We start from the raw sequence: 19,781 nt of genomic DNA, 5'->3' as shown, positions 1-19,781 counted from the left end.
TCTCCTGAGCGCACACAGAGCCCCGATACCAGCAGATTACATCGCCGGCTCTGCTACATGGACATGACAGAGACTCCGCTGTAGTAACTGAACATCACACATACACAGCTCTGCTACATGGACATGACAAAGACTCAGCTCAGCTGTAGTAACTGAACATTACACATACACAGCTCTGCTACATGGACATGACAGAGACTCCGCTGTAGTAACTGAACATTACACATACACAGCTCTGCTACATGGACATGACAGAGACTCTGCTGTAGTAACTGAACATTACACATACACAGCTCTGCTACATGGACATGACAGAGACTCTGCTGTAGTAACTGAACATTACACATACACAGCTCTGCTACATGGACATGACAGGGACTCAGCTGTAGTAACTGAACATTACACATACACAGCTCTGCTACATGGACATGACAGAGACTCCGCTGTAGTAACTGAACATTACACATACACAGCTCTGCTACATGAACATGACAAAGACTCAGCTGTAGTAACTGAACATTACACATACACAGCTCTGCTACATGGACATGGCAAAGACTCCGCTGTAGTAACTGAACATCACACATACACAGCAATGCTACATGGACATGACAGAGACTCCGCTGTAGTAACTGAACATTACACATACACAGCTCTGCTACATGGACATGACAAAGACTCCGCTGTAGTAACTGAACATTACACATACACAGCTCTGCTACATGGACATGACAAAGACTCCGCTGTAGTAACTGAACATTACACATACACAGCTCTGCTACATGGACATGACAGAGACTCTGCTGTAGTAACTGCACATTACACATACACAGCTCTGCTACATGGACATGACAGAGACTCTGCTGTAGTAACTGCACATTACACATACACAGCTCTGCTACATGGACATGACAGAGACTCAGCTGTAGTAACTGAACATTACACATACACAGCTCTGCTACACACACTGATAGAACTCTTTAGAGGCATATTACACATAAACAGCTCTGCTACATGGACATGACAAATTCTCAGCTGTAGTAACTGAACATTACACATACACAGCTCTGCTACATGGACATGACAAAGACTCCGCTGTAGTAACTGAACATTACACATACACAGCTCTGCTGCACACACCCATACAACTCTAGGGAAAAGCATATTACACAGCTTGCTTGCAAATACATACAGCTCCACTATACAGCTATTACACACATACAGCACTGCTACATAAACATTACACACATACAGCTCATCCATATAAACATTACAGCTCTGCTACATACAAACTGGAATTACAAACAGCACAGCAGAGCCCTGCATACACAGAGCGGATAGACCTGGTCATGTGATCTCCATGACTCCTCCCACACATGATCACATGGTCGTGACATCATCACAGGTCCTTCACTACCTCCTGCAGCACAGAGGAGGACACGCTCCATCCCGGTAAGAGGAGCGCTCACCGGCTCCGCACCTGTAAGGCCTGTTCAGACCTGCGTTATAGATGCAGCACGGAGCGGCCTTCAGGACCTTTACACCTTCCCAAACCTCCCAACGGTGTAACCAGCAAAGAGGGACACATTGTGCGGCAGCAGAGATTTCCACACTAGGCCACGCCTCTAACTCCGCCCAAAACATACCTATACTCCGAATCCCAACCAGTCCCCTTAATGTCCCCACATAGTAATTATTCCCCCTGCATGCCACCGCACAGTATTTATGCCCACAGTGTGCCCCCCCCCCCAGTAGTATGCCCACGGTGTGCCCACCCCAGTAGTATGCCCATGGTGTGCCCACCCCAGTAGTATGCCCATGGTGTGCCCACCCCAGTAGTATGCCCATGGTGTGCCCACCCCAGTAGTATGCCCACGGTGTGCCCACCCCAGTAGTGTGCCCACCCCAGTAGTATGCCCACGGTGTGCCCACCCCAGTAGTATGCCCACGGTGTGCCCACCCCAGTAGTATGCCCACGGTGTGCCCACCCCAGTAGTATGCCCACGGTGTGCCCACCCCAGTAGTATGCCCACGGTGTGCCCACCCCAGTAGTATGCCCACGGTGTGCCCCCCCCCAGTAGTATGCCCACGGTGTGGCCCCCCCAGTAGTATGCCCACGGTGTGCCCCCCCCCCAGTAGTATGCCCACGGTGTGCCCCCCCCCAGTAGTATGCCCACGGTGTGCCCCCCCCAGTAGTATGCCCACGGTGTGCCCCCCCCAGTAGTATGCCCACGGTGTGCCCCCCCCCAGTAGTATGCCCACGGTGTGCCCACCCCAGTAGTATGCCCACGGTGTGCCCCCCCCAGTAGTATGCCCACAGTGTGCCCCCCAGTAGTATGCCCCCAGTAGTATGCCCACAGTGTGCCCCCCCAGTAGTATGCCCACGGTGTGCCCCCCCAGTAGTATGTCCACGGTGTGCCTCCCCCAGTAGTATGCCCACGGTGTGCCTCCCCCAGTAGTATGCCCACGGTGTGCCTCCCCCAGTAGTATGCCCACGGTGTGCCTCCCCCAGTAGTATGCCCACGGTGTGCCTCCCCCAGTAGTATGCCCACGGTGTGCCTCCCCCAGTAGTATGCCCACGGTGTGCCTCCCCCAGTAGTATGCCCACGGTGTGCCTCCCCCAGTAGTATGCCCACGGTGTGCCTCCCCCAGTAGTATGCCCACGGTGTGCCCCCCCCAGTAGTATGCCCACGGTGTGCCTCCCCCAGTAGTATGCCCCCAGTAGTATGCCCACAGTGTGCCCCCCCAGTAGTATGCCCACGGTGTGCCCCCCCAGTAGTATGCCCACGGTGTGCCTCCCCCAGTAGTATGCCCACGGTGTGCCTCCCCCAGTAGTATGCCCACGGTGTGCCTCCCCCAGTAGTATGCCCACGGTGTGCCTCCCCCAGTAGTATGCCCACGGTGTGCCTCCCCCAGTAGTATGCCCACGGTGTGCCTCCCCCAGTAGTATGCCCACGGTGTGCCTCCCCCAGTAGTATGCCCACGGTGTGCCTCCCCCAGTAGTATGCCCACGGTGTGCCTCCCCCAGTAGTATGCCCACGGTGTGCCTCCCCCAGTAGTATGCCCACGGTGTGCCTCCCCCAGTAGTATGCCCACGGTGTGCCTCCCCCAGTAGTATGCCCACGGTGTGCCTCCCCCAGTAGTATGCCCACGGTGTGCCTCCCCCAGTAGTATGCCCACGGTGTGCCTCCCCCAGTAGTATGCCCACGGTGTGCCTCCCCCAGTAGTATGCCCACGGTGTGCCTCCCCCAGTAGTATGCCCACGGTGTGCCTCCCCCAGTAGTATGCCCACGGTGTGCCTCCCCCAGGTGTATGCCAACGGTGTGCCCCCCCAGTAGTATGCCCACAGTGTGCCCCCCCCCAGTAGTATGCCCACAGTGTGCCCCCCCCCCCAGTAGTATGCCCAGCCACTGAAATCCGGGAATGTTCCGCCGGATCCGTGACGGTTGGGAGGTATGCGTTCCGGTGGAACTGGCTGCGGCGATCCAGCCGCACCTGGACAAATCCCATTGGGATCAGCGGTTTTCGTCCGGCCGCTACTCTGGATGTTTTCCGGGTTGTGTCCTGATCTCTGCCGCTCCCCATTATAGTGAATGGGGGTGGTGGGTGTCTGGCAGCTTCTGGCAGTGTCAGGTCTGGACATCTCTGACAGGAGAACAGCCAAAGACAGGAAATGCTACTGTAAAACTAGCCTCAGGCTCCGCAGCCGGAGAGATCCGCGGCTCCGCAGCCGGAAAGATCCGCAGCCCCACAGTGAGCGCTCTGTACAGTATTAGAATGTATACTGACTTTTGCTCTGCTTAACAGTCCATTCACACGTCCGTGTGTGTTTTGCGGATCCGGAAAACATGGACACCGGCAATGTGCGTTCCACATTTTGCGGACTGCACATCTCCGGCACTTAATAGAAAAGGCCAATTCTTGTCTGCAATTGCGAACTAGAATAGGTAATGTTCTATTTCTTTTGGGCTTGAAATTGTGGACCCGGAAGTGCGGATCTGCATTTCCGGATCCGGGCTGCACATCGTTTCGATACCAACATTTTTATTCGCTTTTGTCACCATAAAAAATTATTGTGATACTCAATACCACGCGGAAAAAAAACACCAAAAAAAGCCGCGTGCATTTCGCATTTTATGAAACATTCGGCCCACAATAGAACAGTCCTATCCTATTTTTTGGGGTGACAAAAAAAATGGCGAATCTCATCGTTATTATTTATTTTTTTCTGTTACGGCGCTCACCGAAAAGGAGATATTTTTTAATAATTTAATAGTTTGGACTTTTGGGACGCAGCGCTATGTAATATGTTTATATATTTTATATGTAAAATTGGGAAAGGGGGGATTTAAACTTAATATTTTATGGTACTTTCACACTTGCGTTATTCTTTTCCGGCATAGAGTTCTGTCCTAGGGGCTCTATACCGGAAAAGAACTGATCAGTTTTATCCCCATGCATTCTGAATGGAGAGCAATCCGTTCAGTTTGCATCAGGATGTCTTCAGTTCAGTCGTTTTGACTGATCAGGCAAAAGAGAAAACCGTAGCATGCTACGGTTTTATCTCCGGCGAAAAAAACTGAAGACTTGCCTGAACGCCGGATCCGGCATTTTTCCCCATAGGAATGTATTAGTGCCGGATCCGGCATTCAAAATACCCGAATGCAGGATCCTGGTAAAAATGTGTAAAAAGATACAAGACGGATCCGTCTGTCCGCATGACAAGCGGAGAGATGGATCCGTTCTTGCAATGCATTTGTGAGACGGAGCCACATCCGGATGCGTCTCACAAATGCTTTCAGTCACATCCAGATCAGTGGAACTGCCCGCCGGATCGCACTGCCGCAAGTGTGAAAGTAGCCTTAAGCCTCTTTCACACGGGCGTCACGTTTTAGCTCCGGATGCGTCCCTGGAGCATTGTGACAAACCCGCGCGAGTAGTTACGCATTTGCAGTCAGTTTCGACTGCGATTGCGTTCCATTGTTCAGTTTTTATTGCGCTGGTGCAATGCGTTTTGCACGCGTGTGATAAAAAACTGACTGTGGTACCCAGACCCTTCACTGAAGTTCAGGTTTGGGTTCGGGGTTGTGTAGATTTTATTATCAAACATTTAACATGTCCACATTTCATCCAATGGTGTACATAGTGTGTGTATGTATCAGCATGAACACATTGACGCGGGGGACTAACCCCAACACTGAGAAGATAATACTAAGCATACAGGAGAAGGAGGAAAAAGAGGGGGGGGGGAGAGGACAGGAGGGGGAGTATATGACGAGAGTGCCAGCCATTTACAGTATTGATAAAAGTTCTGGAGAATCGTGAAACTCGATCCATTGCGGCCATAACCTTATGGAATTTTCTCGAAAGGTCAGAAGCCTCAGCAGAGATCTCTTCCATTCTATTTATATGCAACATTTCTTGATACCATTCTCTGATATTAGGCGCATGTGTGGTGCGCCAAAGTCTAGGGATCACAGACCTAGCCGCGGAGATCAAAAATCTCAATCTGTTACGTGTCTTTTTTTACGTGTCTGAGATGCGATGGAACCTGGTAAGATGGAGAGGAGCGCCACTTGAGGTGTGTTTTCTATTGACTTCCTAGTCATCTTTCAATATGGCTGGGTTCACACCTGAGCGTTTTACAGCGCGTTCCTACGCGCTGTAAAACGCTCAACAGGCGAGAACCAATAATTCGAGAACCAATAATTCCCAATAATAGGAGGTGCTAAAAGCGTGGATCGGTAGAGGCCTGCATCCCCAGGAAGGAGTCTCTGTTGGAACTAGCTGGGAAGGCTGGATTGTGGAAAAGTGGAGTTAGAGGACTAAATTTTCTGGAACAAATGCCTTTCGGTACAAAGGAGTCCCATAATTTCAGGGTTTGTTATAGTTTTTAAACTGGGGCGAATCTCCATGTCAATCCAAGGAGCATGGTTAAGGGGAGAGGAGTAAAGGGACTGCTCTAGTTGGACCCACTGTTTAGATCGACTATGGTGTTGCCAGTCAAGTAGTCTGAGAAAAGAGGAAGCTGCGTGACCCCCCCCCCCCCCCCCCAGGATTTAGGTCTATTCAATGTGGTGAGTGCGATTCGAGGACTTGAAGAACTCCATATGAATCTGGTAATTAAAGCCTGCATAGAGCAAAAAAATGCAGGAGGAGGTGTTAGCGGTACTGTTTGAAAGATGGATAGGAATTTTGGCAAGATATCCATTTTAAGACATTCATTCTTCCAAACCAGGATAAACCTTTTTTATTATAGTGGGATAGTTCTTTTGTCGTCCGATCTAATAGTGGAAGATATTTTAAGGTATACCATAAGTCTGAATCTACTGGAATCTGTACTCCCAAATATTTTATTGATGAAGGTTGGTGTTTATGGAAGTAAATTGCTACATTCTTGTTGTGGGATGGATATGTTAAGGATATCTGATTTTGTATAATTAACCTTAAAGTTGCTTAAGTGTCCGAAGCGTTCAAACTCCTTTAAGATTGAAGGGAGGGAGATATGTAGCACTAGATCGTCAGCGTATAAGGCCGCCTTATATTGTGTTCCCTTTATCGTGGTTCCGTGTATTGAAGAATTAATGCGGATTGCTTTGGCCAAGTGCGCCATCACAATAACCTACAGTAGGGGGGATAGTGGGCATCCCTGCCTGGTGCCATTGCGTATTTTTTATTGAAGGTGACAATAGTCCATTTACCTTCCCCCTCGCAGTAGGGGTAGAATATAACGCACGGATTCTACTCGCAAATTTAGAACCTAGTCCTATTTATCTCAGGGAGGCGTCCATGAAACTCCAATGGACGCGGTCGAATGCCTTTTCGGCGTCAATCGATAGTAGGCACAAAGGAGAGGAATTGCATTTTGCCACATTGGTTAGTAATAAGGTCTCAATTGTTTTATCTCGTGCTTCCCTGCCTCTAACAAAGCCCACTTGATCCGAGTGTATTATTGATGGGAGTAAAGGGGATAGTCTATCCGCAAGAATTTTGGAGTATATTTTGATATCTATGTTAATTAAGGATATGGGTCTGTAGTTTGATGGAACGGAGTGGTCTTTACCAGGTTTAGGTAAGATGCTAATGTGAGCTTCCAAGGATTGAGTGACGAATGGTGAGTTTGTATCAATGCTATTAAAAACCTTCGTCAAGAAAGGAGACATTATTATCCCTTATAACATGGTTATAGGGGAAAATCATAGCATTCTTAAAACAGAATGCATAGTACAATAGGGCTGGAGGGGTTAAAAAAATAAAATAAATATCTGAACTAACCTTAATCCACTTGTTCGCACAACCGGCATTTCTTCTGCCTTCATCTGTGAGGAAAAGGACCTGTGGTGATGTCACTGCGCTCATCACATGATCCATCACCATGGTAATGGACCATGTGATGAGCTCAGTGACATCACCACAGGTCCTGAAGAAATAACAGGAGACCGGCAGCTACGCAATCAATTGGAGGAGGTGAGTTAATTTTTTATTGGCACTGCGCCACCAATGTTTATTATACTGGGGTGTTGGGGGGAGGGGGAAACTGCGCCACTAATATTTCTTATACTGGGGTGTTGGGGGGGGGGGGGGGAACTGTGCCACCAATGTTTATTATACTGGGGTGTTGGGGGGAGGGGGAAACTGCGCCACTAATGTTTATTATACTGGGGTGTTGGGGGGAAGGGGAAACTGCGCCACTAATATTTATTATACTGGGGTGTTGGGGGGGGGGGGGGTACTGCGCCACCAATGTTTATTATACTGGGGTGTAGGGGGGGGGCGCACTGCGCCACCAATGAACATAACTGACCTGTTAATACAAATCCAGGAGGCGGGTGCCGGAATCAAATAGCTGGCACCCGACCTCTATGACAGGGAGCTGCGATCAGCTGCAGTTAACCCTTCAGGTGCCGCATAGAGGTCGGGTGACGGCTTTTTGATTCCGGCACCCGCCTCCTGTATTTGTATTAACAGGTCAGTTATCTTCATTGGTGGCGCAGTGGCCACAGCCTCTCCTCCTCCTCCTCCCGTCTCCTCCAGCGCTGTTTCATTGCGGCAGTGACCAGGCTCCCTCAGCTTGTCGCCTCTCTGTGCCCGCGGGGACAGGAGGAGTCTGTGTAAACTGTACCAAGCTGACCTTCCCTGCTCCTCTGGAGGGCGTAACGTCACGCCTTGGTAACCAGTGACCATACCGTATCTCGTGAGCTCGACTAGGTGACGTCAAGCAGGCATGAGGTGTGGTATCCGTAACAGTGTCCTTTTAAAATTCCTCAGCCCCTTCAATATACAGTCCAATGTAAATAACATCACTCCCTCCCCCAGCTAGGGTTGTAGCGGGCATCGAATTATCGATACTTTTGTACCGTTATCGATTCGATACCGGGATTTGACATTTACCGATACTAGGCTGTGCTACTGTGCAGCCCAGTATCAGAGAACATGGAGCACGCTGCTGTCAGCACGTGCCATGTTTTCTCAGCAGTACAGGGGAGAAGGAGTCTCTCCCTCTCTCCCCCTGGGCCGCTGCCGCTAATAAGAGAGAGAGAGGGGCGGCGGAGGGGAGGGGCTGTGGCCACTGCGCCACCAATAATAACTCACCCATTAATACAAATACAGGAGGCGGGTGCCGGTGGCAGAATCGCATAGCCGGCACCTGACCACCCCCTTTCCCCAGTATTAAGAACATTATTGGCGTAGTGCGCCGCCCCCATTATTGTAATCATAGGTGACATTGGCGACAGGGTCCCCTCTCTCCTCCTCATTGGTGGCAGTTGTGATCGGAGCTCCAGCAGTGTAAGCCTGATCGTTTACCATGGCAGCCAGGATGCTACTGAAGCCGTCCATGGTCGGCTCCCTGCTGCTGTGTGCACAGGGCAGCAGGGAGCGTGTGAGATCCTATTCACCCTAATACAGCTCTATCAGGGGGAATAGGACAAGGGATGGAAAGATCCAGGTTCTAGTCCCTAAGGGGGTAATAGTTATTAAATAAAAAGTACAAAAAAACAAACACCAAAATATTAAGTTTAAATCACCCCCTTTCCCAATTTTACACATAAAATATATAAACAATAAATAAATAAACATATTACATATTGCCATGCCCAAAAAAGTGCGAACTATTAAAATATAAAAAACAACAGGGAAAAAAAAAAAAAAAAAGTGATTCGCCATTTTTTATTCACCTTGTCCTCCCGAAAAATAGGATCGGACTGTTCGATTATGGGCCAGACGTTCCAAAAAAAGGAGAATGCACGCTGCTTTTTTTGGTGTTTTATTTTTTTCTCATGGTATCGAGTATTGCAATACTTTTTTATGGTATCGAAATCGAATCAAAATTTTGGTAACGCAACAACCCTACCCCCATGTAAATAACATCTCCCCCCTCAACATTCAGTCCCATGTAAATAAGGCTACTTTCACACTTGCGGCAGTGTGATCCGGCGGGCAGTTCCGTCGTCGAAACTGGCCGCCGGATCCGCCGATCTGCTGCTGCCTGAAAGCATTTGTGAGACGGATCCGGATGCGGATCCGTCTCACAAATGCATTGCAAGGACAGATCCGTCTCTCCGCTTGTCATGCGGACCGACGGATCCGTCTTGTACATTTTTCTCATTTTTACCGATCTGCGCATGCGCATGCCGGAACGACGGATCCGGCATTCCGGTATTCTGAATGCCGGATCCGGCGCTAATACATTCCTATGGGAAAAAATGCCGGATCCAGCGTTCAGGCAAGTCTTCAGTTTTTTCCGCCGGAGATAAAACCGTAGCATGCTGCGGTTTTATCTTTTGCCTGATTAGTCAAAACGACTGAACTGAAGACATCCTGATGCAAACTGAACGGATTACTCTCCATTCAGAATGCATGGGGATAAAACTGATCAGTTATTTTCCGGTATAGAGCCCCTGTGACGGAACTCTATGCCGGAAAAGAAAAACCCTAGTGTGAAAGTACCCTAACATAATCCCCTCCCCAGTGTTGTGCATTTTCATAAGTGTACAATGTATCTGATGATACTATATTCAATATGGATGATCATTGCCTTTAACAGGATGTGATCAGCATGAACCTGAAAAAAACCTAAGATGGGTTCATGGCAAGTTCAATGTGTTAAAAGTGAATATATAGAGAGCATTATACTTCGTATTATTGTTTAGAGACATGGATTTATCTACACTGGTTTCTCTAAACATATCTGTCTGAGGAACAATGGGTGTTTCATGGCTAAACCATGATCTGATAAGAGACGTCCATAAAACACATCTGGTGTGGAATAGATATCTATTCATATATATATATATATATATATATATATATATTCCTGTGTGCATTTATTTAGCGTTTGGACTTGTTAATGATTCATATATACTATGCAATATTGATGTATTATAACCAAATATTAATGTATCTTTATGTGTGTGTATCTCACTGAGGGGATATATTCTGGGGGATATAGAGAGCGTTTACCGTAAGTTGAATTTTCCTAAATAGGGTCTATTCAGAGGAGCTGATGTTATTTCAAACATCATTACTCAATAGCTGAGACAATTAGGTGTATACAAACCAGGGGAAAAGTTAAAAGATTATGGTTCTTATCTGACCATAAATAAGATGGTCTGTTAACTGTCAAGATGGATCCATGATGTCTGGGAAAATGATTCTAAAGTGTCAAAGAATAATCCCTCCTAATTGATTTAAGTTGGGAGAGGCCAGAGTTTAAGTGGTGTAATAAAACCATATATATGTGTTAATTCCTAAAATATTTAAAATTGATATATGATACAACAGTGCCATCAAGTGGTAGATGGGCAGAAGTTTCTAAGGAATGCCAATTAAATGACATCATCCCCATGATTACCATACGTCACACCCACCTTATCTAATTGGAAATCCCTAATCCAAGAGGGGATGGGTATAGATAAGAATTAGAATATCTAATCCAGTTTTTGGAGAGGAGAGGGCACTTGAGACACACTTCAGATTCATTGATCAGCATCACTTCACACGTCAGGAACGTACCACAGGACCGGATAGATCTAAATCTTGGAAAGCTAGGTCCCTTCTAAAAGCTCTTTATTCCAAAGCCAGGGGTAATGTATAATTTATTTTGTTTGCAGTAATTATAAATCGCTCCAATTGGCATATAGTTGAGACCCCATTATTAGTGGGTCAATAGTGTTAAAAGAATAATTTTATGGGAAATTTTAATGAACGTGCACATCATTAGAATTCCTGTAATATTGCTATCAAAGTGGGATCTCTGATCGGATTTAGTTAGGCGTATTTATAAGGTGTCTCTTACTGCCATATTCTCTGATTGAGCTTAAGGGATTTTCCACAGATTCATTTCTATAGTTTTTTTTTTGTTGTTGCATTATAATATTTTGATAACCAGTACACTTATCGGTAATAATTTGATAAAAGAAAAAGTAATATTGTATTGTAAAGTACTGTATATTCCTGCGTATAAGACTACTTTTTAACACATGAAAATCTTCTCAAAAGTCGGGGGTCGTCTTATACGCCGGGTGTCGTCTCATATGCCGGTATACAGCGTGCTGAAACTTACTTCCTAGCAAGAATGGAGAAGCTGTCCTTCTCCAGCTTCAGGGACAGGTGCCCTCTAGCTGAGCCACCGTGTGCTGCATCCCGGCCAGCCGCTCCTGAAGCAGCCCCCTCTTCCTGCTCTCAGTGGTTTTCTCATGCCGGCAGTATCACATTGCGTACTACCGCTCAGATCGTCTTGAAGACAGGGAGGGCTGGGCAGGCAGGGAGAGCTGACCCACCCAATCCAAGGCCGGCCAGTGGAAGTTTTTGGGGATGTATTTTGTGCTGATGGGCGCAGTATTTTGTGAGGGACTATGGTATTTGGCTCTGTTGGGGTGGTATAATGTGCCACAATATGGTATTGCCAGCCCTACCTACTTGTGTTGGCGCTGCCTTCCATCAATTTGGACCCAACTACAAAACGGGGCCACTTTTAGTATTTTTTCCAGGACCACTTTAAAGGGAACCTGTCATCAAATAGTGACAGAAATGCTGATTTCCGCGGTGTGTCACTCATGAGCTAAAAGTAAGTGGTTGCCGAGAACCAGCCTCATAATCATTGCAGCCCAGGCCTAGAAAAGAGTCCCGGCCACCTGAGAAGAGTCCTGGTTATACATAATCTCCTGCTGATGATTGTCCGTTCTCTCCTAGAGAGAGGGAGAAAACTCAGTATTAGACGGTCAGTCATCAGCAGGTGGGTGGGGAGAGTATGTATTTATGAATAACCAGGACTCTTCTCAGGTGGCCGGGACTCTTTTCCAGGCCCAGTCTGCAATAATTGTGATGTTGGTTCTCGGCAACCACTTACTTTTAAATGACAGACCCCTGCAATCAACTCACCTTGTCTCCACTTTATACTGCCCTTTAGTATGGGCAGCAAAAAGTTGATGACAGGTTCCCTTTATGTTCCCAATGCGTCTCCGCCAGCCACCATCAACATACAGTCCCATGTAAATAACATCATCTGCTCTCCAGCCACCTCCAACACACAGTCCCATGTAAATAGCATCACCCTGCCCCAGCCACCTACAACATGCAGTCCCATGTAACTAACATCACCCCTTCAACATTCAGTCCCATGTAAGTAGCATCACTTCACCCCTCTCCAACATACACTCTCATGTAAATAACATCCTTTCCTTCAGCCTTAACATACAGTCCCAGTAAAATAACCACAACCCCCAGCATTCCTCTGGCTCTCACACCGAATCCTTCGCTTCATTTACCTCTCCTCATGTAGCAGACCTCACCACAGCTTCTTCCCCAGGACTTCTCTTCACTGCAGAGCGCCATCCTCTCCTGCACTGGTCATATGATGGTGACATCATTGCAGGTCCTCAACCACTGCCTTCAGCACTGATCACATGGACTGTGATGTCATCACAGGTCCTTCAGCTCTTCCAATACATTAGATTCAATTGTATTGCCATCCTGAGGATGGCAGTTGTATCTATCTGGCAGGCAGTACATTTGGAGCATGAGACAAAATATCTGGGGCCCAGGCCCCGAATGTTTTAACCTAGCAACACCCCTGCCTTTCTGTAAGTGTGATTTACTCCTTATCTTTTCTGTGAGGTCCGGAGCTGAAAACAAACATAGTGTGAAGTAAGGAAATGGACATCACAGCAATACAGTGGTTGCAGATTTCACTGAAGTGATACATTCCCTGCTTCTGAGTGAAATGCATCTAGCTGTGCAGCTGAAACAGGGAATAATATGTCTGAAAAATACATTAGGGAAGCCCAAAAAATAAACACAGAAATTTATACAAACTTTATTGGAAACATTGTACATTTTTCAAACCAGCACCTGGATCTGAATACTTTCATATTAGCATGTAATTAAAAATTTTGTGTAACCGTATATACATGTATCTGTATAAGCGCCACCTGCTGTTCAGGGGTGTTGGGTTTCTGTCATGAAAAATGCTTCAGCACATAGAGGCTCGGTCTAGGCACCCTTTGGCACGCCCAGGTCCGGTTGATTGACTTTCGAGTTCTCCTCAGTGTCCCGTAAATCCCATGCCTGCGCCGTCCAGTTTAGTATTCGGCTCAGTGAGTGAAGGACACGCTCCTGGTGCCGGCTTCCTCACTGCCCTTGCGTCGAAGGAAGGAAGCTGGCAGCAGGAGCGCGTCCTCCACTCACTGCGCCTGCGCCAAATACTAAACTGGACAGGCACGGGATTTACAGGACACTGAGGAGAACTTGAAAGTCAATCAACTGGACCTGGGCGTGCCAAAGGATGCGTAGACCGAGCCTCTAGGTGCTGAAGCAACGCCCTAATAGCACCTAGAGGCTCATTAGCATATTTTTAAAGTCTTTATTTTAACCTCTTTAGGACACAGGGCGTACAGGTACGCCCTGATGTCCTGGTACTTAAGGATCAGAACCCGGTGCCTGCTCAAATCTTTGAGCAGGCACCTGGGGCCAATGCGCAGGGGGGTCCTGTGACCCCCACCCCGTGTAGGCGATCGCAGCAAACCGCAGGTCAATTTAGACCTGCGTTTTGCTGCGTTTCCGGGTTATTCGGATCTCTGAGGATCCGATAACCCGGAACAGGATGGTGATCGGTGGTGTGTTTTTTTCCCCACCAATCACCATCCTGCGATCCTGAGAGGTGATGTGACATCACCTCTCAGGATCGCCTCTGATTGGTAGGTGGGCGGGCGGCGGGACGTTCAAATCTTGGCAACGCTCCTCTCCTCCTCCTCCTTTTGTGTCCTGGAGCGAAGGAGACAGGAGCGCTGCAGCGCATGTGTCGGATCTGAGCCAGCATCTGTGCCCCAGCACCCATCCTTGCCGCCCAGTACCCGATCTGTGCCCCAGCACCCCCATCTGATCAGCCAGGTAATTGGGGAAAGACTAGGGAAAGGTTGGGCTAGGCAGGGATATAAAAGGGAAAGTTAGTGGGGAAAAAGTAGGGTGTCTGGGGTCCAGAGCACAGCTGTGTGACCCTAGACCCCCATGGGGTGCTGCCGCTTGCCCCCCCACAGAACTTTTTTGGGGCGCAGGCATTTTAATTTTTTTTGTGCGTACGCTGACTGTGGCCGGCAGTCTCAGTCTCAGGGCGTCGCACACCCCACCGCTGATCAACTTCGGGCGGTTAATCAGCGGTTTTGAATATTTGAATATGGCCCGCCGGATGTTCTCGGCCGAGGAGGCATACGCCCAGCTTGCCTCCGAGTCCGAGAGTCTTAGTGAGGACGAGGATGACCCCACTTTCCTGTTGTCATCCGCGTCCTCCTCATCATCTAGTGATGATGAGACGCCGCCAGGCGGAGCAAGGGGACCGCCATGCTAGGTACCCTGTGGCCCACCCTAGCAGCTCTGGGGCTTGTACTAGTTTTCCAGCCCACCAGTTCAATACACCGAAGCCCCCTGCCGGTGAACTTGTCTGGTGTACCCCAGAGCGATTTGAGCCCGTGATTCCTGAGTTTGTAGGCCAATCAGGAATCCAGATTTCCACCCTAAGGTGATCCTGCAGCATGTCCCCCCTAAGGTGATCCTGGAACGGAGGTCGCGGTTGATAAGTCTCTCATTGCGTTCAAAGGGAGACTCATTTTCCACCAGTATGTTCCCTCAAAGCGGGCGAGGTATGGCGTGAAGCTGTACAAACTTTGTGAGAGTACCTCAGGGTACACTTACAAGTTTCGTGTGATTATCCCCCCACTCTGGGTGTTAGCGGGAAACTTGTATGGGACCTTATGCACCCACTGCTAGATAAAGGTTATCAAATCAACGTGGCCTCCCTGCCCACCCCCTCCAGGTACCTATCCCCAGGGGTGAGACCTGTGCCCTTACCACTGGAAACCTGTTGCTGGTCAGATATAAGGACAAGAGGGATGTCCTTGTACTGTCCACATTTCATGGTAACGGCATCACCCCTGTCCCTGTGCGAGGTACCGCGGCAATGGTCCTCAAGCCCGATTATATCTTCGACTACAATCGGTATATGGGAGGAGTTGATCTCTCTGATCAAGTCCTCAAGCCATATAACGCCATGCGGAAAACCCGGGCATGGTACCAAAAAGTTGCGGTCTACTTGGTGCAGGTTGCCTTGTACAACTCTTTTGTGCTGTCCCGGAGCGCTGGCAACACAGGGACATTCCTTCAGTTCTATGAGGCAGTCCTCAAGGCCCTGATCTTTTCAGACCGGGAAAGAGCAGGCCGGAGTACCTCAGGAACTGGAGACGCCCGGATCGTCCCTGGCCAACACTTTCCAGGTGTGGTCCCCCATACTGGAAAGAAGGGACAGACCCCAAAAAAGTGTGTCGCAGGAGGGGGATACGGAAGGACACCACTACTCAGTGCGACACGTGCCCTGATCATCTGGGCCTCTGCATTGACAGTAGCTTCAGGGAGTACCACACTTCCATGGAGTACTAAATTTATATCCCAATTTAGCCACTGACAATCAGAGAAAAAAACTATGGTTCTCAGACTTGAGACACCCAAAAAATTTGTTCTAAAAGTTTGTAAAACTAAAATAAATTTTAAAAAAGTATACAAATTAGGTATCGTCGCGTCGGTAATAATCTCCTTTATAAAAATACCCCATGACCTAACCCCCCAGATTAACACGGTCCCAAAAAAAAACCGGTGCAAAAAAAGAACTTTTTTTGTCACCTTACATAACAAAAAGTTTAATAGCCAGCGATCAAAAATTCATATAGCCCTCAAAATAGTGCCAATAAACCCGTCCTCTCATCCCGCAAAAAATGAGCCCCTACATACGATAATCAGCTAAAAAAAAATGGCTCTTAGACTTTAGAGATACAAAAAATCTTTTTTTGTATCAAAAAGGATAATATAGTCTAAAACCGAAATAATTGTAAAAAAAAGTAGACTTATTAGGTATCGCCGCTTCCGTAAGAATCTCCTCTATAAAAATACCCCATGACCTAACCCCCCAGATTAACATGGTCAAAAATAAACAAAACGGTGCCAAAACAGCTATTTTTGGCACTTTTCCATTTCAATCAGTTTTTTCCGGTAACAAAGCAAGGGTTAACAACCAAACAAAACTTTATATTTATTACCCTTATACTGCAGTTTACAGAAACGCCACATTTATGGTCGTAAACTGCTGTATCACTAAAAGTCAGGGCGCAAAATTAAAGGACCGACATGGTTTCTGGAAGGCCGATTTTGATGGCCTTTTTTTTTATTGACACCATGTCCCTTTTGAAGCCCCCCTGATGCACTCCTAGAGTAGAAACTCCCTAAAAGTGACCCCATCTAAGAAACTACACCCCTCAAGGTATTCAAAACTAATTTTACAAACTTTATTAACCCTTTAGGTGTTCCTCAACAGTTAATAACAAATAGAGATGAAATTTCACAATTAAAATTTTTGGTAACCTTACCCCACAAAAATTTTATATAGAGCAACCAAAAATCATATGTACCCTAAAAATAGTACCCAACAAAACCGCCACCTTATCCCGTAGTTTCCAAAATGGGGTCACTTTTAGGGAGTTTCTACTCCAGGGGTGCATCAGGGGGGTTGAAACAGGACACGGTGTAAATAAACCGGTCCATAAAAATCAGCCCAACAAAAATCACACGGCGCTCCTTTCCCTCTACACCCTACTGTGTGCCCGTACAGTGGTGTACGACTACATATGGGGTGTTTCTGTAAACGGCAGAGTCAGGGCAATAAAGATACAGTCTAGTTTGGCTGTTAATCCTTGCTTTGTTAGTGGGAATAATGGGTTAAAATGGAAAATTTGGCAAAAAAATGTAATTCTCTAATTTCATCCCCATTTGCCAATAACTCTTGTGCAACACCTAAAGGGTTAACAAAGTTCGTAAAATCAGTTTGAATACCTTGACGGGTGTAGTTTCTTAGATGGGGTCACTTTTAGGGTGTTTCTACTCTAGGGGTGCATCAGGGGGGCTTCAAATGGGACATGGTGTGAATAAACCAGTCCAGCAAAATCTGCCTTCCAAAAACCATATGGCGCACCTTTCCCTCTACGCCCTACTGTGTGCCCGTACAATAGTTTACGGCCACATATGGGGTGTTTCTGCAAACTACAGAATCGGGGCAATAAATATTGAGTTTTGTTTGGCTGTTAACCCTTGCTTTATTACTGGAAAAAATAGATTAAAATAGAAAATTTGCCAAGAAATCAAAATTCTGAAATTTTGTCTCCATTTGCCATTAACTCTTGTGGAACACCTAAAGGGTTAACGACGTTTGTAAAATCAGTTTTGAATAGCTTGAGGGGTGTAGATTCTATTTATTATTTTTTTTGGGGTGGTTTCTATTATATAAGCCTCACAAAGTGACTTGAGATCTGAACTGGTCCCTAAAAATTGGGTTTTTGAAAATTTCTGAAAAATTTCAAGATCTGCTTCTAATCCCCAAAAAATAAAATATCATTCCCCAAATGATCCAAACATGAAGTAGACATATGGGGAGTGTAAAGTAATAACTATTTTTGTAGGTATTACTATGTATTATAGAAGTAGAGAAATTGAAACTCGGAAATTATTAATTTTTTTACAAATTTCTAGTAAATTTGCTATTTTTTCATGAATAAAAATTATTATTTTTTTACTTCATTTTACCATTGTCCTGAAGTACAGTATGTGACGAAAAAACAATCTCAGAATGGCCTGGTTAAGTCAAAGCGTTTTAAAGTTATCACCACTTAAAGTGACACTAGTCAGATTTGCATAAAATGGCCTGGTCCTTAAGGTGAAATAAGGCTGTGTCCCTAAGGGGTTAAGAGAACGGCGGCAGGCAGGGGGTTATAAAGCGTTATGTACTGCTGACATTACGACATCGCTAATATCAGTCAGCTACATCACGTTATTTCTCATGACAGAAACCCTTTAATGACTGCTGTATTTCCTCATGCTGCTTGTTAAAAATAAATCTATTAAACTACAACATCTGTGAGGTCCTGAGGAGCTGCCAAAAACCAAATCTGCCAACCCAACGTCTGTCTAGATAGTAATAATAATCTTTATGTATCGCCAACATATTCTGCAGCATTTTACAATTACCCGGAGGACACAGGACCTATAGAATCCTCCACTGCTCCAGCACTGAGGCTCCTGTGGTCTCCTTCAGTATGTTTACATCACTGCCCCGACAATATTGGTTGGAGCTCTGATAGCGGTATGTATGTCATCTGACCATTGAGGCCTAGGATGGTCTATGGTGGTCAGGTGCTGTTCATACTGGCATCACTGATGATGTCTTCTATTGGCTGTAGGGTCATGTGAAGGTGTGACATACCATGAAACTGCCTTGACCTCACACATGTTTCGATCACTATAAAAAGAGAGAACACAACATCTACACTTAATTATCTCCTCCGATGTCTCCCTATTATCTCCAAAAATTGCATTTTAGATGGGATTTTGTAGGATTTTACATCGTCTCATCTTCTCTCCATTCAGGTTCCTACATTATAGGATTCTCTCACTGGATATATTGTATATGACATCAATCTCCTGATTGACCAGTCAAGGATGGATAGGGACAGGGACAAGATGGCGGAGAGTCTAATAAATCTCACCCTAGAGATCCTCTTCCGGCTTACTGGAGAGGTGAGAGATTCTGATGATGTCACATTACATCATCTTATATATGTTACTAACAGATGGACATGACTGGAGAGGTGAGGGACTCTGGAGATGTATGGAGTGAAATTTATTACTGTGTCTCTCCATAACCAGGACTACACAGTAGTGAAGAAGACCTCTAGTGAGCGCTGTCAGGACCCTGTGTCTGAAGGATGGGGAAGAACCCTGAGCCCAATCATGGGGCCTCCACCTCACCCCCTGATACATGAGGAAATCAATAGAGAGAAGATCCTAGAACTCACCAACAAGATGATTGAGCTGCTGACTGGAGAGGTGACACTGCTGAGAATGCTGGGACATTATACAGGAACGCTATGAAGGGATCTGGATGATGACTGTATCATTGTGTTGTCAGGTTCCTATAAGGTGTCAGGATGTCACCGTCTATTTCTCCATGGAGGAGTGGGAGTATTTAGAAGGACACAAAGATCTGTACAAGGATGTCATGATGGAGGATCACCGGCGCCTCACATCACCAGGTAATAGACATGACTAAATACACACGTCCTCTCATTATCTGTATGTAAGGGATGAATTCAGTCACTGGATGTGTTTCCTACAGTAAAGGAAGAGATAAGAACACCGGAGAGATGTCCCAGTCCTCTTCTTCCACAGGATGGTTCAGAAGAACATCACAA

General features: G+C 46.7%; 1 long non-coding RNA gene across 1 annotated transcript; it reads left to right on the top strand.

Moving 5' to 3' along the window:
- The first annotated feature begins 1,394 nt into the window (after positions 1–1,394).
- LOC122940495 lies at positions 1,395–19,297 on the top strand. The gene is made up of 3 exons (XR_006390319.1): positions 1,395–1,452; positions 18,958–19,107; positions 19,237–19,297. It is a non-coding gene; the product is annotated as an uncharacterized LOC122940495 (long non-coding RNA).
- Positions 19,298–19,781: the final 484 nt, after the last annotated feature.

Source organism: Bufo gargarizans, chromosome 6 (assembly GCF_014858855.1).
Source record: "Bufo gargarizans isolate SCDJY-AF-19 chromosome 6, ASM1485885v1, whole genome shotgun sequence".
Classification (NCBI taxonomy): domain Eukaryota; kingdom Metazoa; phylum Chordata; class Amphibia; order Anura; family Bufonidae; genus Bufo; species Bufo gargarizans.
Note: the sequence above shows the minus strand (reverse complement) of the source record. Positions and strands in the feature narration are given on the sequence as shown.